General features: G+C 45.9%; 1 protein-coding gene and 1 long non-coding RNA gene across 4 annotated transcripts in view; one reads left to right on the top strand and one right to left on the bottom strand.

Annotated features, from left to right (window-relative positions):
• Positions 1 to 3,536, bottom strand: part of RBM25 (RNA binding motif protein 25) — a 69,790-nt gene extending 66,254 nt beyond the window's left edge. For all 3 annotated transcript variants that reach the window (XM_077941336.1, XM_077941337.1, XM_015144046.3), the window contains exon 1: positions 3,365 to 3,536. The gene's annotated coding sequence lies outside the window, so the exon portion shown is untranslated. The remainder of the gene's footprint in view (positions 1 to 3,364) is intronic.
• On the top strand, positions 2,757 to 22,675 carry LOC723320 (uncharacterized). The gene is made up of 3 exons (XR_013396430.1): positions 2,757 to 2,794; positions 21,877 to 21,966; positions 22,596 to 22,675. It is a non-coding gene; the product is annotated as an uncharacterized LOC723320 (long non-coding RNA).
• Positions 22,676 to 24,002: the final 1,327 nt, after the last annotated feature.

Here is a 24,002-nt window from a genome sequence, read left to right as displayed (position 1 = left end):
GTCTCGATTTCCTGACCTCGTGATCCGCCCGTCTCAGCCTCCCAAAGTGCTGGGATTACAGGCTTGAGCCACCGCGCCCGGCCCATAGTTGCCATTTTAAAAAAAGTATATTGGCCGAGTGCGATGCGCTCACACTTGTAATCCCAAAAATTAGGGAGGCCAAGGCACACAGATCACATGAGGTCAGAAGTTCCAAGACCAGCCTGGACAACATGGTCAAACTCCGTCGCTACTAAATATACAAAAATTAGCCAGGCATGGTGGCGGGTGCCTATAATTCCAGCTTCTATGGAGGATGAGGCAAAAGAATTGCTTGAACCCAGGAGGCAGAGGTTACAGTGAGGTGAGATCGCGCCACTACACTCCAGCCTGGGCGACAGAGCGAGACTCTCCACCTCCAAAAAAAAAAAAAAAAAAAAAACTGGCCAGGCACGGTGGCTCACGCCTGTAATCCCAGCACTTTGGGAGGCCGAGACGGGCAGATCACGAGGTCAGGAGATCGAGACCATCCTGGCTAACACGGTGAAACCCCGTCTCTACTAAAAATACAAAAATTAGCCGGGCACGGTGGCGGGCGCCTGTAGTCCCAGCTACACCGGAGGCTGAGGCAGGAGAATAGCGTGAACCTGGGAGGCGGAGCTTGCAGTGAGAGTGGAGATGGCGCCACTGCGCTCCAGCCTGGGCAACAGAGCAAGACTTCGTCTCAAGAAAAAAAAAAAAAAAAAAAGTATACCAACTCAGAAAAATCGGCAAAATCTAAGAACTGTAGATTAGGTATTTTATCAATGTTAGTTTCCTTATTTTGATTGTTGTACTGTTGTTACGTAAGACTAGTCCTAATTTTTAGGAAATACACTTAAGTATTTATGGGTTAGGGGGCATCACATCTGCAACTTACTAGCAAAACATTTCAGAAGAAACCTATGAAGAGAAGAGAAGGATAAAGCAAATTGGCAAAATGTTAACATTTGAGGAATCTGGTGAAAGATATCTGAGATTTCTTTTGTACTATTCTTGCAACTTTTTTTGTAAATTTGAAATTATGTCTATATAAAAAGTTAAAAGCCAATACCAATAATTCTGGGTAGTGGAATTTTGTTCTTCCTTTAGTTTCAACAACTTTCAAATTTCAAAAAAAGGTAGAAAAGCTATTTAAGAAGAATCAAAAATCCCTTTTGTGAACGGCAGTGGTAGTGTTTGAAAAGTCAATCAAGAAATCTCTAAAGCAAGATGTTAAGATTCATATATGATTCCTTTGCTTCCAAAGCTATAAAATAATTTAATTTTTCACTAAATCATGTGTAAATAAGAAAACTAAACTGTTAATTTGTCTGTGGACAAAAACATAACTTGAAAATTCCAAATTCCTGTTAGGTCTGAAATAGCCAATGTTAACATGGACTAGTTTTACTTTAAAAATACATTCAGAAGGCCAGGCACGGTGGTTCGCGCCTGTAATCCCAGCACTTTGGAAGGCCAAGGCGGGCGGATCACGAGGTCAGGAAATCGAGACCATCCTGGCCAACATAGTGAAACCTCAGTCTCTATTAAAAATACAAAAATTAGCCAGGCGTCGGGGCGCGCGCCTGTAGTCCCAGTTACTCAGGAGGCTGAGGCAGGAGAATCGCTTGAACCCGCGAGGCGGAGGTTGCAGTGAGCCGAGATCGCGCCACTGCACTCCAGCCCGGGCAACATAGCAAGACTCTGTCTCAAAAAATAAACAAACAAACAAAAATTCAAGAATCAGGGTTGGACTCTTACATTTTATTGAAAATTCTTTTTTTTTTTTTTTTTTTTTTTTTTTTTTTTTTTGAGACGGAGTCTCACGCTGTTGCCCAGGCTGGAGTGCAGTGGCGCGATCTCGGCTCACTGCAAGCTCCGCCTCCCGGGTTCCCACCATTCTCCTGCCTCAGCCTCCTGAGTAGCTAGGACTACAGGCGCCCGCCACCGCGCCCGGCTAATTTTTTGTATTTTTAGTAGAGACGGGGTTTCACTGTGGTCTCGATCTCCTGACCTTGTGATCCGCCCGCCTCGGCCTCCCAAAGTGCTGGGATTACAGGCTTGAGCCACCGCGCCCGGCCTGAAAATTCTTAAATAAAAAATTATGTCAATATAGATTTAAATGCTTACTATGTGTTACCTGGATATCGCACGAAGAATTTTACATAACGTTTTTCTCAATCTCCAACCCCAATAACGTATAGATATTACTATCAATTCATTTTACAGAGGAACAAAAACCAAAGCTTAAAAAGAAAAAACAAAAAGAAAAACCAAGGCTTTAAGTTAAATGAATTAGAATAGTGTAAGATTCACGTGAATCATGAATAACTTACGACCAATTTAATCCCTTTAAAGTCCTCTGAACGTTTTTGGAAACGGCCTTTAAAAAAATTAAAAGCTCCAAAGACAATACAAAAATTGTTTATACATTACTGCCCACGGCCTAATACACAATACTTCACACTAATACAGCAGTAGGGTGCAACAGAGGTCCAATCTCTTCCCTTCTCTTGGCTCCACTCTGCCCAGTATCAAAATGGCATTTCCATGGCAATACAAATCCATATTACATAACTTCCGAAAAATCTTCAGTCCTACGTCTATTCCGGAAAACTGTATTTAAAAGCATGATTGACGACCAAAGAAAAATGAGAAAGTAACATTTTAACGTGGAGCTTAGTAATCGCCTAGAATGAATGGCGATATACAGTTTACTGCACCCTCCAATGCTCAAAGGAGGCAGGATGGCAAAATTCATGACCATCTTAAGCAAGCCAGGAGTGCTAAAAAGGTAGGTATTAGCTCAATTCCAAGGGGGTGGGGCCCAGTTCGCTTGGTGGCGGGCTCTAGATGGCCAAAGAGGAAGGGAAAGATATCCGTTGGTGGCCAGCACCTCGCTAAAAAGGGTGGGTGGAGGCTAACATCAAGGCAACTGCTGGGGCCAGTGCCCCAGGCCCGAAAACCTACTGTGGGGCTCCCGTAAGCAAGGGGGCTCAGGGAAGGGCTCCCCAGGGGCAGACCGATCGTTTTGGGTCTAACGTGGAGCCCAGGAGGGGCAGAGACGATTCACTGCGCGGCGGAACGTGGAAGGGAAAGGGAAAGCGGGCGACAATGCAAGACGGAAAGCTCAAGTCATAGGTCTGGCCTCCACGGGCTCCAGCTGGGCCCACAGGTCTTCCAGGCCTTAGAGAAGAGGAGAAACCAAGCCTCGTGCCGACCCCTCCCCCACCCCCGCCTCCGCGCCCCCCCCCTTATCTCTACCCCACCCTGGCGCTTTCGCAGCCACCCCGGCTTTTCCTCCTCCACCAGCTGAGGCACCCGGTCTCCCGGTTTCCACACGCGTTCAGGGACACAAACTCACCCGCCGCTGAAGAAACGGTACTGCCTTCGCGGCCTTCTAGGATGCAGGTGACGAGTGCGCTCCACTTGTTCAAGATTTCTGCCCGCCGCTCGCCAGGGAGACACAGGTCCGAAGCGCCTACTCTCACAGGCCGCAAATACAGCCGCGCTGCGCTGGGAGCTGCTGGAGGTCTTCCTCTTGCCCGGCGTGCACTGCGCCGGGGGCGTGGAGCGCGGAACCATAGAGAAGAACGTATATAGATCGTCTCCCCTGTTGACTCTGACTCACCAAGCCGAGACGAATAACCATAGAGAAGCAGCGTCTAGCAGCTACTAGAAAGGCCCGAACTGTAAATTATGACCCACACTGCCATGTTTGATTGGAGCCGACTGAATCTTACGACTACGGGACGCCATCTTGAGGTCATGATTCCGGCTGGGCACGGCGCGAGGAGTGTTAGAGGATTTCTCACTTTTCGTAGTTTTTCGGGGTGTAGAAGCTTGCTTTGTGATTACTGGAGGTTCGAGGAACTGATAACTGGGCCCTATACGCAACCTCAGTGTTAAACCCCAAGTGTTGTTATAACAACTACTCGAGATCAAGAAATAATTGGCAAAGGCTGTGGAGGTTTTTTGAAAAGCAAAAGCTTATGGGTAGTTGTAGGGCCGGAGGTGGCTAGAAGATGTTTGGAAAAACGTGAAAAGTCCTGTAATACTAGTTAACACAGCTTTCGTTCTGTAATCTAAACGTGCTGAAAGAACTTAGCTTAAGTTAATGAAAATGAATAAAATCAATCATAAATGATTACGTTATTCCAATTGTGGACCTTATAGGCAATATCTAGTTATACGCCTTTCTCAACTGCTTGCTTCTAGGAAGGCATAAAACGTATTCAGTATAAAGTTATTGCCTCCCTGAGTTCCTGGTGCTGTGCTAAGTGCTGGAAGTATGAAGGCAAATGGAAGTGACATTTGTTCCTGTCCTGCAGGAACTGTGAACCAGGTGAAATAGATGACAAACTCTGCCCACCCTAATATAAAATTGAAACATACCTACACACTTCCTGCCTGCCTCTCCTACTTAATTTTACTCTAAAGTACTCATAACCATCTATCATAACATACATTTTTCTAACTGATTTTATGGTCCGTCACTACCCCCACTAGAATGTGAATGTAAGCAATGCGTGGATTGCCGGTTTTGTGCAATAACAGGTCCCGGTACATAGCAAGCGCTCAATAAATATTTGTAGAGTGAAGGAAATGATTACCGGCCAGGCGCGGTGGCTCACGCCTGTAATCCCAGCACTTTGGGAGGCTGAGGCGGGTGGATCACCTGAGGTTAGGTGTTCGAGGCCAGCCTGGCCAACATGGCGAAACCCTGTCTCTACTGAAAATACAAATATAAGCAGGTGGTGGCAGGCCCCTGTAATCCCAGCTACTTGGGAAGCTGAGGCAGGAGAATCGCTTGAACCCGGGAGGCGGAAGTTGCAGTTAGCCGAGATGGCATCCTGCACTCCAGCCTGGGCAACAGCAAGACTCTGCCTCAAAAAAAGAGAAAAGAAAAGAAAAGAAAAGAAAAGAAAAGAAAAGAAAAGAAATGATTAACGGCCTGGCGCAGTGGCTCACGCCTGTAATCCCAGCACTTTGGGAGGCCGAGGCAGGCAGATCATGAGATCAGGAGTTCGAGACCAGACTGACCAACGTGGTGAAACCCGTCTCTACTAGGCCGAGACAGGTGGATCACGAGGTCAGGAGATCGAGACCATCCTGACTAACACGGTGAAACCCCGTCTCTACTACAAAATACAAAAAACTAGCCGGGCGTGGTGGCGGGCGCCTGTAGTCCCAGCTACTCGGAGGCTGAGGCAGGAGAATGGCGTGAACCTGGGAGGCGGAGCTTGCAGTGAGCTGAGATCCGGCCACTGCACTCCAGCCTGGGCGACAGAGCGAGACTCCGTCTCAAAAAAAAAAAAAAAAAAAAAAAAAAAAAAAAAAAGAAACCCGTCTCTACTAAAAATAGAAAAATTAGCTCGGCCTGGTGGCACGCTCCTGTAATCCCAGATACTCAGGAGGCTGAGGCAGGAGAATCCTTGAACCTGGGAGGCGGAGGTTGCAGTGAGCTGAGATCGTGCACTCCAGCCTGGGCAAGACAGCAAGACTCCGTCTCAAAATAAAAGAAATTATTAACATATGATGAGTACCAATAGAACACAAAATTTAGTGGGAATACAAATGAGAAAGTAGCACCACTACCATCTGCAAAATTTACATCCGTCTATATTTCTGCTTGCTAGGTTTCCTTTCCATTAACTAAGGTTAATAATACCTTTGGCCGGGCGTGATGACGAATAACTATAGTCCCAGTTACTTGGGAGACGAAATTAACTTATGTGTGTTTGTACTTTGTTCAGTAAAGTGCTATTCAAATGTATAGTTTTTTTTTTTTTTTTTTGAGACGGAGTCTCGCTCTGTCACCCAGGCTGGAGTGCGGTGGCCGGATCTCAGCTCACTGCAAGCTCCGCCTCCCGGGTTCACGCCATTCTCCTGCCTCAGCCTCCCGAGTAGCTGGGACTACAGGCGCCCGCCACCTCGCCCGGCTAGTTTTTTGTATTTTTAGTAGAGACGGGGTTTCACTGTGTTAGCCAGGATGGTCTCGATTGGTCTCGATCTCCTGACCTCGTGATCCGCCCGTCTCAGCCTCCCAAAGTGCTGGGATTACAGGCGTGAGCCACCGCGCCCGGCCTCAAATGTATAGTTTTTATAGTGCTACTCTATAATGCTATTTATAGTTTGTAAATAAAAGGAGTTTGTGTCATTTTTTTTTTTTTTTTTTTTTTTTTTTTTTTTTTTTTTGTGAGACGGTGTCTCTGTTTCCCAGGCTGGAGTGCAGTGACGTGATCTTGGCTCACTGCAATCTCTGCCTCCCGGGTTCAAGTGAGTCTTGTGCCTCAGCCTCCCCAGTAGCTGGGATTACAGGCATGTGTCACCGCACCTGGCTAACTTTTGTATTTTTAGTAGAGACGGGGTTTCACTATGTTGGCCAGGTTGATCTCCAACTCCTGACCTCAGGTGATCTGCCTACCTGGACCTCCCAAAGCGCTGGGATCAAAGGTGTGAGCCACCATGCCCACCCAAGAGTTTGTGCCTATTTACAACAAAAGGCATAGACAGAAATCTTCTCAGATTACTCTGTGTCCCTTTTTATTATTAGAAACATTGTACATGAATTTGTGTTTACTGTGTAATAAAGGGAGCTCTCAGGCAACAATTTGCTAACTTTCCTACCTTAGACAATTTGTTGCTTATGTTCATGCAGCATCCATTCCCCTTGCCTTTAGTCATGACCCTCCACGTTTTTTAAAAGAAACCATCTTGGCCAGGGGTGGTGGCTCACGCCTGTAATCCCAGCACTTTGGGAGGCCGAGGCAGACGGATCATGAGGTCAAGAGATCAAGACCAGCCTGACCTGACCAACATGGTGAAATGCTGTCTCTACTAAAAATACAAAAATTAGCTGGGCGTGGTGATGTGCGCCTGTAGTCCCAGCTACTTGGGAGGCTGAGAATCGCTTCAACCTGGGAGGCAGAGGGTGCAGTGAGTGGAGATTGTGCCACTGCACTCCAGCCTGGGCAACAGAGCAAGACTCCGTCTAAAAAAAAAAGAGGCCAGGCACGGTGGCTCACACCTGTAATCCCAACACTTCAAGAGGCTGAAGCAGGTGGATCACCTGAGGTCAGAAGTTCAAGACCAGCCTGGCCAACGTGGCGAAACCCTGTCTCTACTAAAAATAATAAAAATTAGCTGGGCGTGGTGGCAGGCACCTGTAATCCCAGCAGCTCAGGAGGCTGAGGCAGGAAAATCGCTTGAACCCAGCAGGCAGAGGTTGCAGTGAGTGGAGATTGCGCCATTGCACTCCACCTGGACAACGAGCAAAACTCGATCTAAAAAAAAAAAAAAAAGCCGGGCGCGGTGGCTCAAGTCTGTAATCCCAGCACTTTGGGAGGCCGAGACGGGCGGATCACGAGGTCGGGAGATCGAGACCATCCTGGTTAACACGGTGAAACCCCGTCTCTACTAAAAAATACAAAAAACTAGCCAGGCGAGGTGGCGGGCGCCTGTAGTCCCAGCTACTCGGGAGGCTGAGGCAGGAGAATGGCGTGAACCCGGGAGGCGGGGCTTGCAGTGAGCTGAGATCCGGCCACTGCACTCCAGCCTGGGCGACAGAGCGAGACTCCGTCTCAAAAAAAAAAAAAAAAAAAAAAAAAGAAAAGAAACCATCCTTCCACTACTCCAGATCCATGTAGTTTGGATAGGAAGTCCCAACTCTAACCAGACCCTCTTAGGACACTGGAGTAAACTTATAGCCTAATCAAAACCTGATAATTTAGTCCCCCCTCCTTTTTTTTTTTTTTTGTACTAGCCGCTATTTAAAGCATCTTGCAAATATCAACTCCTTTAATCCTCAAAACAACCCCCTGAAGTAAGAACTGTTGTGATACAAATGAAGAAACCAAGGCTTGCAAAAGTTAACCTATCAAAGGCTACAAAAATAGTAAGCAAGCCAGTCTGGTTCCTGAGTTCATGCTCTTGAACATTACACTGCTTCATCCTTTCAGGAATAATCCTAAAAAGAAGGGGAGGGGTCTCTGTATTTTTCATTTAAGTTGATTTTTTTTTTTTTTCAATTTAAGCTTAGGAGGATTTAAGCTTGGAATAGAAGGGATGAAAATGAAGTCACAGAAGAAAGCAGAAGTAAGACAGAGTGAGAGATTTTTGACAATATCAGTTGAGAAAATGGTTCATTCATTCATTTTGTTTGTTTTTGGTTTGTTGTTGCTGTTATTATTTGAGATAGGGTCTCCCTTTGTTGTCCTGCCTGGAGTGCAGTGGCATAATCACGGCTCCCTGCAACCTCGACTTCCCAGGCTCCAGCAATTCTCCCACCTCAGCCTCCCAAAAGCCAGGATTACAGGCATGAGCCACTGTGCACGACTGCTTCAGCTACTCCTAAAGCCAGCTGTTCTAGGCTTCTCAGTATGTAACCCAACACATTACTTTTCCTAAATCAGTCTGAGTTGAGTTTTCTATTCCTTACACAGAAAGAACTCTAAATGATACACTTGTATACCACTTGTAGAGAACAAGCCAAGCCATTCATTTGCAATGCCAATTATCCCCCTTCTATTTTTTTCTTACAAATCCTTACTGAGGAAACTGTAGATAATTAATTTGGGTATTACATTCTGTGTGCATTTGGACCCTATTCTTTTTCTTTTTCTTTTTTTTTTTTGAGACAGTTTTGTTCTCATTGCCTAGGCTGGAATGCAATGGCATGATCTCAGCTCACTGCAACCTCCGCCTCCTGGGAGGCGGAGTTCTCCTGCCTCCTGGCAGTTCTCCTGCCTCAGCCTCCCAAGTAGCGGGGATTACAAGCACACGCCACCATGCCCAGCTAATTTTGTATTTTTAGTAGAGGTGGGGTTTCTCCATGTTAGCCAGGCTGGTCTCCAACTCCCAGCCTCAGGTAATCCACCCGCCTCAGCCTCCCAAAATGCTGGGATTACAAGCATGAGTCACCACACCCGGCCTGGACCCTATTCTCATTGGCCACATCTGACCCAACTAAACAGCAGCATACCAGGAAAAAATGTTGTTTAGCTGGAGCTGAGCAGATCTTCTCAAAGATTGAAACTGGAGCCCAGCACAGTAGCACGCACCTGTAGCCTCAATCATGAGGAGGGAGGATTGCTTGTGTGTGTGTGTGTGTGTGTGTGTGTGTGTATGCATGCCCATCATTTATATATATATGTGTGTATATATATAATGCCATTATGTAGTATATAAATAATGGCATAAAACATATAAATATAATACATATAATGCTATTATATATATAAGATATGTGAACATATATAATATGTATGTGTATATAGAGAGAAGAAGATTGAGAGAGAGAGGAAGCACATTAACACAGAATCTAGAGATCAAGGCTGGACTCCCCAGCAAGGTGGAGTAACTGAAGTTTACCAAGTTAAGTCAGGACTCTGAAAGGATGTTAAAGTGCTCCCTTGTTAATAGTCCTAGGCTCTTGACAGAAGCAAACATAGTCCCTATGGAGAAAGGAACCCCTAATTTAGGCTTCAGGATTCTGATATCAAATGTGAGCTTAAAATTTAAAAATGCAGGCCAGGCATGATGGCTTATGCCTGTAATCCCAGCGCTCTGGGAGGCTGAGGCACGTGGACCACCTGAGGTCAGGAGTTTGAAACCAGCCTGACCAACATGGAGAAACCCCATCTCTACTAAAAATACAAAAATTAGCCAGGCGTGGTGGCACTCACCTGTAGTCCCAGCTATTTGGGAGGCTGAGGCAGAAGAATTGCCTGAACCCAGGAGGCAGAGGTTGCAGTGAGCCAAGATCACACCACTGCACTCCACCCTGGGTGATAGAGTGAGACTTAGTCAAAACAAACAAACAAACAAAAAAATTGACTGGGTGATGTGGCTCACACCTGTAATCCCAGCACTTTGGGAGGCTGAGGCGGACAGATCACCAGAGGTCAGAGTTTGAGACTAGGCTGACCAACATGGAGAAACCCCGATTCTACTAAAAATACAAAAAAATTAGCCGAGCATGGTGGTGCAACCGTAATCCCAGCTACTCAGGAGGCTGAGGCAGGAGAATTGCTTGAACCTGGAAGGCGGAGGTTGCAGTGAGCCAAGATCACAGCATTGCACTTCAGCGTAGGTAAAAAGAGCGAAACTCCGTCCAAAAAAAAAAAAAAAGCCAAGGGCTAGGCATGGCAATGGCAGCTCACACCTCTAATCCCAGCACTTTGGGAGGCCGAGGAGGTGGATTGCTTTGAGATCAGGAGTTCGAGACCAGCCTGGCCCACATGGTGAAACCCCATCTCCATTAAAAATACAAAATTTAGCTGTGCTTGGTGGCACACACCTGTAATCCCACCTACTCGGGAGGCTGAGGCAGGAGAATCACGTGAACTTGGGAGGTGGAGATTGCAGTGAGCTGAGATTCCTCCACTACACTCCAGCCTGGGCAACAACAGAGTGAGACTGTCTAAAAAAAATTAAAGTGCCAAGAATATTAGGAACAAACTACCATAAATGCAGCATCACACACACATACACACATGTGCACACACAAAACCAACAGACTTAAATTCCCAATTCAGATATTGAAATATTAGATACGGAATATAAAATTACTACATATGAAATCTTTAAAGGGATTTTTCTTAGACTCAGGACAGTGGCTAATGCCTGTAATCCCAGTGCATTGCCAGGCCAAGACAGGATGATCACCTGAGTCCCGGAGTTTGAGACCAGCCTGGGCAACATAGGGAGACCCTGTCTCTAAAAAATTTTTTTTTGTAATTAGCCAGGCATGGTGGGGCACAGATCAAGGCTGCATGAACCATGATCACACCATTGTACTTCAGCCTGGGTGACAGAGTGAGACCCTGTCCCACTCTGTAAGATAAACAAGTAAATAAATAAAATAAATTAGTCATCAATAGATGTTGAATTGTATGGAATTCTTTTTTAGCAATTATTGAAATGATCATATTAATAATCAATGATAAAACAAAATTTTATTTGAGAACATCTTATGAATTCATGATAGGGAAAGATTTATTTTTATTTTTATTTTTTTTGAGATGGAGTTTTACTTTGTCACCCAGGCTGGAGTGCAGTGGCGTGATCTTGGCTCACTATAACCTCCACCTCCCAGGTTCAAGGAATTCTCCTGCCTCAGCCTCCCGAGTAGCTGGGATTACAGGTGCCCACCACTACACTCAACTAATTTTTGTATTTTTAGTAGAGATGGGGCTTCACCTTGGTGGCCACGCTGGTCTCGAACTCCTGACCTCAAATGATCCACCCACCTCGGCCTCCCAAAGTGCTGGGATTACAGGCATGAGCCACTGTGCCCCGACAGGAAGGATTTCTTAAGGAAGATACTATAAGTGTAATCTAAACAGAAAAGATTGATAAATCCGACTATAAGAACTTTTTTTTCTTTTTTTTTGAGACAGAGTCTCGCTCTGTCGCCCAGGCTGGAGTACAGTGGCCCAGTCTCGGCTCACTGCAAGCTCTGACTCCCGGGTTCACACCATTCTCCTGCCTCAGCCTCCCAACTAGCTGAGACTACAGGCATCTGCCACCACGCCCAGCTAATATTTTGTATTTTTAGTAGAGATGGGGTTTCACCGTGTTAGCCAGGATGGTCTCGATCTCCTGACCTCATGATCTGCCCGCCTCAGCCTCCCAAAGTGCTGGGATTACAGGCATGAGCCACTGTGCCCGGCCAAGAACTTTTGATATATTGAAAGTCACCATTTAAAAAAAAAAAAAAAAAAAAAGTGGGCCAGGCGCGGTGGCTCATGCCTGTAATCCCAGCACTTTGGGAGGCCGAGGCGGGCAGATCATGAGGTCAGGAGATCGAGACCATCCTGGCTAACACGGTGAAACCCCATCTCTACTAAACAAAATACAAAACATTAGCCAGGCATGGTGGCAGGCGCCTCTAGTCCCAGCTACTGGGGAGGCTGAGGCAGGAGAATGGCTTGAACCCAGGAGGCGGAGGTTGCAGTGAGCCAAGATCACACCACTGCACTCCAGCCTGGGTGACAGAGTGAGACTCTGTCTCAAAAAATAATAATAATAATAATTTAAATAGATAATAAAAAGATAATCCAATGGAAAACTGGAGAAAGGCAGTTCTAGCTTTTTTTTCTTCTTCTTCTTTTTTGAGACAGAGTCTTGCTCTGTTGTCCAGGCTGGAGCGCAGTGGCATGATCTTGGCTTACTGCCACCTCCACTTTCTGGGTACAAGATTCTCATGCCTCATCCTCTCGAGCATCTGAGATTACAGGCATGCACCACCATACTCAGCTAATTTTTCTATCTTTAGTAGAGATGAGGTTTCACTGTGTTGACCAGGCTGGTCTGAAACTCCTGTCCTTGAGTGATCTGCCCGCCTCGGCCTCCCAAAGTGCTGGGATTATAGGCGTGAGCCACCATGCCCAGCCAGTTCTAGCATTTTGAAAAAGAAACACAATTGATGAATCAAACACGAAAATCTTAGTAATCAAAGAAATGTGAATACCATAGGGAGATATCAGAGTTTCTGTTTTGTTTTGTTTTGAGATAGGGGTCTTGCTTTGTTGCCCAGGCTGGTCTTGAATTCCTGGGCTCAAATAATCCTCCTGGCTGGGTGCAGTGGCTCACGCCTGTAATCCCAGCACTTTGGGAGGCCGAGGCGGGTGGATCATGAGGTCAGGAGATCGAGACCATCCTGGCTAACATGGTGAAACCCCGTCTCTACTAAAAATACAAAAAACTTAGCCAGGCATGGTGGTGGGCGCCTGTACTCCCAGCTACTCAGGAGGCTGAGGCAGGAGAATGGCGTGAACCCAGGAGGTGGAGCTTGCAGTGAGCCGAGATCTCACCACTGCACCCCAGCCTGGGTGACAGAGCGAGACTCAGTCTCAAAAAAAAAAAAAAATTTCCTCCCACCATGGCCTCCCGAAGTGGTAGGATTACAGCCATGAGCCACCATGCCCAGCCAAGATATCACTTTAAAGCCATTGCTTGGTAGAAACTAAAAAGTCTGGCTGGGCACTGTGGTTCATGCCTGTAATCTCAGCACTTTGGGAGACTGAGGAGGGCGGATCACTTGAGGTCAGGAGTTCGAGACCAGCCTGGCCAACATGGGGAAATCCCGTCTCTACTAAATATACAAAAATTATAGCCAGGCATGATGGTGCATGCCTGCAATCCCAGCTACTCGGGAGGCTGAGGCAGGAGAATCACTTGAACCTGGGAGGCAGAGGTTGCGGTGAGCCGAGATCACGCGATTGCACTCCAGCCTGGGCAGCAAGAGGGAAACTCTCTCTCTCAGAAAAAAACAAAAAACAAAAACAAAAAAAACTAAGAAGTCTGATGATATGAGGATGTAGAATAAGAGGAACACTTAGACATTGCTGGTGGAAGTATACACTGGTACAACTATTTTGATAACTTAAAAAAAATAAGGATAGCTGGGCATGGTGGCTCACACCTGTAATCCCAGCACTTTGGGAGGCCACGGTGGGCAGATCACTTGAGGTCAGGAGTTCAAGACCACCCTGGCCAGCACGGTTCAACCCCGCCACTACTAAAAATACAAAAATTAGCAGAGCATGGTGGTGTGCACCTGTAGTCCTAGCTATTTGGGAGGCTGAGGCAGGAGAATTGCTTGAACCTGGGAGGTGCAGGTTGCAGTGAACCAAGATCATGCCACTGCACTCAAGCCTGGGGTATAGAACAAGACTCTGTCTCGGGAAAAAAAAAAAAAAAAAAAAAAAAAAAAGCATGTGCTTTGCCTATGACTCTCTTGTTTATGTAGAGAAACCTTTGTGTGTATACCCCAGGACACATGTTCAAGGACATTCATAGCAACATGATTCATAAAGGAAACAAAAATACCAAAAATTACTCAAACATCTGACAAAAGAATAGAGAACAGGTCAAGGTATTTCCCAAAATTTACATAACATAATAAGCATTTTATATGCATTTAAGGTTGCCTAGAAAACGAAAAGTGTTTTTTTTTTTTTTTTTTTTTGAGACAGAGTCTCACTCCGTAGCACCAGCTGGAGTGCAGGGGCATGATCTTGGCTCACTGCAACCTCCACCTCCTTGGTTCAAGCAATTACCCTGCCTCAGCCTCCCAAGTAGCTAGGATTACAGGCACACACCACCACGCCCGCCTAATTTATTTCTATTTTTAATAGAGACAGGGTTTCACCATGTTGGTCGGACTGGTCTCAAACTCCAGACTTCAGGCAATCTGCCCGCTTCAACCTCCCAAAGTGCTGGGATTATAGGCGTGAGCCACCACAACTGGCCAACAAAATTTTTAAAAAGCATTATACAGAAATAGGATGAATAAACTCCAGTGTCATGTATATGACATTCAGTGAAAAAAGCAAATCAGGCTGGGCGCAGTGGCTCATGCCTGTAATCCCTGCACTTTGGGAGGCTGAGGCGGGTGGATCACCTGAGGTCAGGTGTTCAAGACCAGCCTGGTGAACATGATGAAACCGCATCTCTACTAAAATACAAAAAATTAGCTGAGTGTGGTGGCGCGTGCCTGTAATCCCAGCTACTCAGAAGGCTGAGACGGGAGAATCGCTTGAACCTGGGAGGCAGAGGTTGCAGTGAGCTGAGATCACACCACTGCACTCCGGCCTGGGCATCAAGAGCAAAACTCTGTGTCAAAAAAAATATATTTAAAAAAATAATAAATTAATAAAAGAAAAGAAAAGAGCAAATCAGAGATTTGTATATTGAATGTGTCTGCAGCACTTGGGGTTCCTGTGTCTTTCTTCAAAGTTGGAGCCGGGCCTACACGCCAGCAACCATGTGTAAGGGACCTACACATTAGTATTGATCTTGGCACCACCTACTGTTGTGTTGGTGTTTTCCACCATGGAAAAGTAGAGATAATTGCCATTGATCAGGAAAACCAAACCACTGCAAGCTATGTCACTTTTATGGACACTGAATGATTCATTGGCGACGCTACAAAGAGTCAAGTTGAAGTGGCTGGGCGCGGTGGTTCACACCTGTAATCCCAGCACTTTAGGAGGCCAAGACGGGCAGATCACGAGGTCAGGAGTTCAAGACCAGCCTGGCCAACATAGTGAAACCCCATCTCTACTAAAAATACAAAAAATTAGCTAGGTGTAGTGGTGGGAGCCTGTAAGCCCAGCTACTCGGGAGGCTGAGGCAGGAGAATCACTTGGACCCAGGAGGCGGAGGTTGAAGTGAGTGGAGATGTCACCACTGCACTCCAGCCTGGGCAACAGTGCAAGACTCCATCTCAAAAAAAAAAAAAAGAAAGAATCAAGTTGAAGTGAACCCCATTAGCACAGTTTTTTATGCCAAATTTCTGACTGGACACAGATTTGATGATGCTGTTGTCCAGTCTGATATGAAGCATTGGCCCTACATGGTGGTGAATGGTACTGGCCGGCCCAAGACTCAGGTGAAATACAACGGAGAGACAGAAAACTTCTATCCAGAGGAAGTGTCCTCTATGTTCTGACAAAGATGAAGGAAATTGCAGAAACCTACCTTGGGAAGACTGTTACCAATGCTGTTGTCACAGTATCAACTTATTTTAACGACTCTGAGAGCATCAAGCTACCAAAGATTTTGGAACTATTGCTGGTCTCAATATACTTAGAATTATCAATGAGCCAGCTGCTGCTGCTATTGCTTATGGCTTAGACAAAAAGGTTGGAGCTGAAAGAAATATGCTCATCTTTGACCTGGGAGGTACCATCTCTTGTTTTTGTTGAGACAAGGGTCTCACTCTTTGGCCCAGGCTGGAGTGCAGTAGCGCTATCTTGGCTCACTGCAACTTCCATCTCCCAGGCTCAGGTGATTCTTCTATCTCAGCCTCCTGGGACTACAGGCGCATGCCACCATGCCTGGCTAATTTTTGTATTTTTAGTAGAGACAGGGTTTTGCCATGTTGCCCAGGCTGGTCTAGAACTCCTAGACTCCAGCAGTCCACCTGCCTCAGCCTCCAAAGTGCTGGAATTACAAGCATGAGCCACCACACCCGGCCAAGGTATCACTTTTGATGTGTCAATCTTCACTATTGAAAATTGAATCTTAGGCGGGGAGCAGTGGCTCATGCCTGTAATCCCAGCACTTTGGGAGGCCGAGGTGGGTGAATCACTTAAGGCCAGAAGTTCGAGACCAGCCTGGCGAACATGGTGAAACTCCATCTCTACTGAAAATACAAAAATTAGCCTGGCATGCTGGTGAGCACCTGTAATGCCAGTTATTCGGGAGGCTGAGGCAGGAGAATTGCTTGAACCCTGGAGGCAGAGATTGCAGTGAGCCGAGATCGATCATGTCACTGCACTTCAGGCTGGGCGACAGAGCAAGACTCTGTCTCAAAAAAGGAAGAAAATTGAATCTTTGAAGTCAATTCTACAGCCAGAAACACCAACACCAACTTAGTTGGAGAAAACCTTGACAACTGAATGGCCAACCACTTTATTACTGAATTCAGTCTTAAGCATATGAAGGACATCAGTGAGAACAAGCGAGCTGTCCAACACCTCTGTACTGCTTGTGAACGTGCTAAGTATACTCTCTTCCAGCACCCAGGCCAGTATTGAGATCGATTTTCTCTATGAAGAAATTGACTTCTGGCTGGGCGCAGTGGCTCAAGCCTGTAATCCCAGCACTTTGGGAGGCCAAGATGGGCAGATCACGAGGTCAGGAGATCGAGACCATCCTGGCTAACCTGGTGAAACGCCGTCTCTACTAAAAAAATACAAAAAACTAGCTGAGCGAGGTGGCGGGCGCCTGTAGTCCCAGCTACTTGGGAGGCTGAGGCAGGAGAATGGCCTAAACCCGGGAGGTGGAGCTTGCAGTGAGCTGAGATCCGGCCACTGCACTCCAGCCTGAGCAACAGAACGAGACTCCGTCTCAAAAAAAAAAAAAAAAAAAAGAAAAGAAATTGACTTCTATACCTCCATTACCCATGCCTAAGTTGAAGAATTGAATGCTTACCTATTCTGTGACTCCCTGACCCCAATAGAGAAAGCCCTTCAAGACACAAAATTAGACAAGCCACAGATTCATAATATTGTCCTGGTTCGTGGTTCTGCTCATATCCCCAAGATTCAGAAGCTTCTCCAAGGTTTCTTCAATGGAAAAGGACTGAATAAGAGTATCAACCATGAAGAAGCTGTTGCTTATGGTGCAGCTGTCCAGGAAGCCCTCCTGTTTGGAGACAAATCTGAAAATGTTCAAGATTTGCTGCTCTTGGATGTCACTTCTCTTTCACTTGGTATTGAAACTACTGGCAGATTCATGACTGTCTTCATTAAGTGCAATACTACCATTCCTACCAAGCAGACACAGACCTTCACTCCCGACTCTGACAACCAGCCTGGTGTGCTTATTCAGGTTTATGAAGGGAAGCGTGCCATGACCAACAATAACAACCTGCTTGCCAAGTTTGAACTCCCAGGCATACCTTCTGCACTCCTGCTGTTCCTAAGATTGCAGTCACTTTTGACATTGATGCCAATGGTATCCTCAGTGTTCCTGCTGTGATGAAGAGTAACAGGAGAGTACTATCACTAATGACAGGGGGCATTTGTGCAAGGAAAACATTGAGCATATGCTCTGTGAAGCTGGGAATTACAAAGCTGAAGATGAGAAGGAGAGCATCAAGGTGTCATCCAAGAATTCACTTGAATCCTATGCATTCGACATGGAAACAACTGTTGAAGACTGGAAACTTCAAGACAAGATTAACAATGAGGACAAACGGAAGATTTTTGACAAGTGTAATGGAATTTTTTTATTTTATTTTTTGAGACAGAGTCTTGCTCTGTTGCCCAAGATGGAGTGCAGTGGGTGCGATCTCTGCTCACTGCAACCTCCGCCTTGTGGTTTCAAGCAATTCTCCAGCCTCAACCTCCCGAGTAGCTGGGACTACAGGAGTGTACCACCAAGTCTGGCTAATTTTTTTTTTTTTTTTTTTAAGAGATGGTATTTCACCATGTTGGCCAGGCTGGTCTCAAACTCCTGGCCTCAAGTAATCCACCCACCCAGGCCCCCTAAAGTGCTGGGATTACAGGCGTGAACCACCGAGCCCAGCCAACAAGTGCAATGAAATTAACTAGCTGCTGGGTGTGGTGGTTTATGTCTGTAATCCCAGCACTTTGGGAGGCTGAGGCAGGTGGATCACCTGAGGTCAGGAGTTCCAGACCAGCCTGGCCAAAGTAGTGAAACCCTGCCTCTACTAAAAATACAAAAATTAGCTGGGCGTTGAGGTGGACGCTTGTAATCCCAGCTTCTATGGAGGCTGAGGTAGGGGAATCGCTTGAACCCAGGAGGCAGAGGTTACAGTGAGCTGAGAATGCGCCACTGCACTCCAACCTGGGCAATAGAGCAAGACTCTGTCTCAAAACAAAACATTGAAGGACCCAAATTTGCAACAAATTCTGTAGCAGTTCTTTTTTTTTTTTTTTTTTTTTTTTTTTTTTTTTAGATAGAGTCTCGCTTTGTTGCCCAGGCTGGAATGAAATGACCTGATCTTAGCTCACTGCAACTTCTGCCTCCTGAGTTCAAGTGATTCTCCTGCCTCAGCCTCCTGAGTAGCTGGGATTACAGATATCCTGATTAATTTTTGTATCTTTAGTGTGGACAGGGTTTCACCATGTTTGTCAGAATGATCTCGAACTCCTGACCTCATGATCACCCACCCCAGCCTCCCAAAGTGCTGGGATTACAGGCGTGAGCCACCGCACCCAGCCTTCTTCAGCATTTTTTTTTTTTTTTTGAGACAGAGTTTCACTCTTTCACCTAGGCTGGAGTGCAGTGGCTTGATCTCAGCTCACTGCAAACTCTGCCTTCCAGTTTCAAACGATTCTCCTTCCTCAGCCTCCCAAGTAGCTGGAATTCAGGCGCCTGCCACCACGTCCAGCTAATTTTTGTATTTTTAGTAGAGACGGGGTTTCACCATGTTGGCCAGGCTGGTCTGAAATTCCTGACCTTGTGATCCTCCCGCCTCAGCCTCCCAAACTGCTGGGATTACAGGCGCGAGTCACTGCCCAGCCTCTTCTTCAGCAGTTTTGAAGTTCAGCTGCTATAGTACATTATTGGGCATTCTCATACTTGAACATGGAACATGAGCACAGGGGAAGGAAATAACATTGCACTTAGAAGCACTGCATTGTAAGTGGAAAATACAATGTCTTAAATAAAACTGTATTTAATATTGGCAAAAGAGACCAGGCACAGTGGCTGATGTCTGTAATTCCAGCACTTTGGGAGGCCAAGGCAGGTGGATTACTTGAGATCAGGAGTTCGAGACCAGCCTGGTCAACATCGTGAAATTCTGTCTCTTCAAAAATACAAAAATCAGTCGGGCATGGTAGCATGTGCCTGTAATTCCAGCTGCTTGGGAGGCCAAGACAGAAGAATCGCTTGAACCTGAGAGGCGAAGGTTGCAGTGAGTGAGATCGCGCCCCTGTACTCCAGCCTGGGCAACAGAGTGAGACTCCATCAAGATGAAATGAAATGAAATGAAGTAACATGACATGAAATGAAATGCAAAAAAAGAAATCTGTATATAACATGCCATTAGTACAAAGCTCAAACCTTGGCATAACTAATAATCTATTGTGTAGAAAAACATATACATGCGATAAAACTATGTATTTTTTAAAAACCAAAGAAATAGCTAATAGAAAATTCAACATAGGCCAGGCACAGTGGCTCACGCCTGTAATCCCAGCACTTCGGGAGGCCGAGGCAGGTGGATCATGAGGTCAGGAGTTCGAGACTAGCCTGACTAACATGGTGAAACCCTGTCTCTACTAAAAATACAAAAAGTAGCTGTACATGGTGGCGGGTGCCTGTAATCCCAGCTACTCAGGAGGCTGAGGCAGGAGAATTGCTTGAACCCGGGAGGCGGAGGTTGCAGTGAGCCGGCATCGTGCCACTGCACTCCAACTTGGGCAAGAGAGCCAGATTCCGTCTCAAAAAAAAAAAAAAATGCAAGATAGTGTTTCCTTCTTGGAGGGAGAAAAAGTACGTAATGAGACTGAAAAAGCACTCATGGGTAGCCAATATGATTTCTGTAATGTTCTAGTTCGTAAGTTTAGTGATGGATTGACTGATTTTATTGTTATCTTCATAATTTACATTAAATTTTTTAATGTACCAAATATTACACAGTTTTTCTTTTCTTTATTTCTTTCTGCTTTTTTTGTTATTTTTGTTTGTTTTTGTTTTTTTTTGAGACAGGGTCTTGCTCTGTCACCCAGGCTGGAGTGCAATGGCACAAACTCAGCTCACTGCAACCTCCACCTCCTGGGTTCAAGCAATACTCCTGACTCAGCCTCCTGAGTAGCTGGGATTACAGGCTCCTGTAACCATGCTTGGCTAATTTTTGTATTTTAGGTAGAGACAGGGTTTCACCTTGTTGGCTAGGCTGGTCGCTGGTCTCGAACTCCTGACCCCAAGTGATCCACCCACCATCTCAGCCTCCCAAAATGCTGGATGCCAGGCATAAGCCACCGTGCCTGGCCTTTTTTTTTTTTTTAATTTTAAATCTTTAATTTCCGTTTTCACGTATTTTATTGCTCCCAAAAGGAACGGAGTGTGTAGCTCTGTCTCCGGTACATCATCCATGGCCCCTGGGTTGGGGCAGGGTATTTTTATTTTTATTTGTTTTGAAACAGGGTCTCGCTTTGTCGTCCATGCTGGAATGCAGTGTTGTAATCACAGCTCACTGCAACCTCGACCTCCTGAGCTCCAGAGATCCTCCTTCCTCAGGTTCCAAAACAGCTGGGACTACAGGCACGTGTCACCACACCCAGCTAGTTTTTTGCAGTTTTTATAGAGACAGTGTCTCCTTATGCTATCCAGGCTGGTCTCAAACTCTTGGGCTCAAGCGATCCACCCACCTCAGTCTCTCAAAGTCCTAGGATTACTGAGGATTACTGGTGTGAGCCACTGCACCTAGCCTTTGCTTTTTATTTTTATTTTTTTTGAGAGGGAGTCTTGCTGTATCCCCCAGGCTGGAACGCAGTGAGTCACTCGGCTCACTGCACCCTCTGCCTCCCAGGTTCAAGTTATTCTCCTAACTCAGCCTCCCAAGTTCCTGGGATTACAGGCACACGTCACTATGCCCAGCTAATTTTTGTATTATTTATTTATTTTGTAGTAGAGATCCGGTTTTCACTACGTTGGCCAGGCTGGTCTTGAACCCCTGACCTCAAGTGATCTGCCTGCTCCAACCTCCCAAAGTGCTGGGATTATAGGCATGAGCCACCATGCCTGGCCTGCTTTTTTAAAATTTTGCCAGTATATAGAACTCTACTTCATTTTAAAAACTGATATTATTTTTAAAACTCCTACCTTGAATTCCTAATATAGTTGTGTCATAGTGTATCATCTAGGCGGCTTTCAGAAGCAGGTACCAGACAATCCAACTCAAACTGGCTTAAACAATAAAGAAATGGGCTGGGCATGGTGGGTCACACCTGTAATCCCAGCACTTTGGGAGGCCAAGGTGGGCAGATAACCTGAGGTCAGGAGTTCAAGACTAGCCTGGCCAACATGGAGAAACCCCATCTCTACTAAAAATACAAAAATTAGCCTGGCGTGGTGGCTGGTGCCTGTAATCCTAGCTACTTGGGAGGCTGAGACAGGAGAATGGCTTGAACCCAGGCGGCAGAGGTTGCAGTGAGTGGAAACTGTGTCATTGCACTCCAGCCTAGGCAAGAAGAGCGAAACTCCATCTCAAGAAAATAAACAAACAAACAAACAAACAAAACCAATAAGGAAATGTATTGGCTTGTCCAGCAGAAAGACTAGATAGGCTGCTCTTCAGGGTTGGGTCATCCATAGGCTGAATCATTTCAAGAATGAGGTTCTTCCTGTCTCTCTGTTTTCCTATCTCTGCTCTACCATCTACAGTGTGGGCCTCGTTCTGAGTCTGGCTTCTCTAATGCTCAGAAGATGGCTATGTTGAGCACACAAACATTTGAATTCAGAAACCAGATTGAGGCCGGGCGCGGTGGCTCAAGCCTGTAATCCCAGCACTTTGGGAGGCCGAGACGGGCGGATCACGAGGTCAGGAGATCGAGACCATCCTGGCTAACACGGTGAAACCCCGTCTCTACTAAAAAATACAAAAAACTAGCCGGGCGAGGTGGCGGGCGCCTGTAGTCCCAGCTACTCGGGAGGCTGAGGCAGGAGAATGGTCTAAACCCGGGAGGCGGAGCTTGCAGTGAGCTGAGATCCGGCCACTGCACCCCAGCCTGGGCGACAGAGCAAGACTCTGTCTCAAAAAAAAAAAAAAAAAAAAAAAAAGGCCGGGCGCGGTGGCTCACGCCTGTAATCCCAGCACTTTGGGAGGCCGAGGCGGGCGGATCACAAGGTCAGGAGATCGAGACCACGGTGAAACCCCGTCTCTACTAAAAATACAAAAAATTAGCCGGGCGCGGTGGCGGGCGCCTGTAGTCCCAGCTACTCAGGAGGCTGAGGCAGGAGAATGGCGTAAACCCAGGAGGCGGAGCTTGCAGTGAGCCGAGATCGCGCCACTGCACTCCAGCCTGGGTGACAGAGCGAGACTCCGTCTCAAAAAAAAAACAAAACAAAAAAAAAAAAAAAAAAAAAAAAGAAACCAGATTGAGTTGATTTCAGAAGCTCTCCCAGAAGATCAAGGAAGAACTTTCCACAATCCCCAGGAACCTGAATTGAGTCACACGCTAAAGTGAGTTTCATGCTCTTTTGCAAAACATCATTGGCAAGATAGATGTAAGTACACTTAGACAATTAGACCTATCCTTTGAGCCGCTGGTGAGGTCAGCTTTCTCTGGAATTTTGGACCTCAGAGGAAAGGTGGATATTTGCATAAAATTATAATTTTTTTAGAAAAGAGGAAGAAGGAAATGGATACTAGGAAGGCAACTATCATCCACTATACAATTTAATCATTCCCTTAATTATGGACATTTGTTTCCAATTTGTACACATGTAAACAATCCTGCAATTACCATCTTTGTACATGCTTTCTTCTAAATTTGTGCCTGTAATTCTCTACCGCTGATGCCTACAAGTGGAAACCCAAGGTGGAAGGCTACACTAATTTTGAAATTTAAATATATATTACCAAATAGCTCTGCCAAAGAGGTATACCAATTATATTTCTTTTTTTTTCTTTCTTTTTCTTTTATTTTTCTGAGACAGGGTCTTGATCTGTCACTTAGGCTGGAGTGCAATGGCATAATCACAGCTCACTGCAGCCTCAACCTCCCTGGCTCAAGTGATCCTCCCAAGTAGCTGGGACCTTAACATTTTTTTTGTAGAGACAAGGCCTCACTATGTCCACCTGGCTGGTCTCAAACTCCAGTGCTCAAGGGATCTTTCCTGGTTGGCCTCTCAAAGTTCTGGGATTACAAGTGTAAGCCACCACATTTGGTCCCCAGTCATATTTATTTTTATTTATTTATTTGAGATAGGGTCTTGCACTGCCACTCAGGACATTTTCTCTCCCCTAAATAGAAACCTCACAAATATGAAGCAGTCAATCCTTATTACCTACTCCCACAGTCCTGAGCAACCACAAACCCACTTTCCATCTCAATGAATCTGCCTATTCTGGGTATCATAGAATATGTGGCCTTTTGTATCTGGCTTCTTTTACTTAGCATAATACTGTTAAGATTCATCCACGGTGTAGCATCTATCACTACCTCATTCCTTTTTTTTTGAGACAGAGTTTTGCTATCATTGTCCAGGTTGGAGTGCAATGGCACAATCTAGGTTCACCTCAACCTCTGCCTCCCGGGTTCAAGCAATTCTCCTGCTTCAGCCTCCCAGGTAGCTGGGATTACAAGCATGAGTCACTACGGCCGGCTAACTTTGTATTTTTAGTAGAGACAGGGTTTCTCCATGTTGGTCAGGCTGGTCTCTAACTCCGTACCTCAGGTGATTCACCTACCTCTGGCCACCGTGCCCGGACGACTTCATCTTAAAACAAACAAACAAACAAATGGCCAGGTGCAGTGGCTCACACCTGTAATCCCAGCACTTTGGGA

The sequence above is a fragment of the Macaca mulatta genome, chromosome 7, assembly GCF_049350105.2.
Source record: "Macaca mulatta isolate MMU2019108-1 chromosome 7, T2T-MMU8v2.0, whole genome shotgun sequence".
Classification (NCBI taxonomy): Eukaryota; Metazoa; Chordata; class Mammalia; order Primates; family Cercopithecidae; genus Macaca; species Macaca mulatta.
This window is presented reverse-complemented; position numbering and strand designations above follow the sequence as displayed.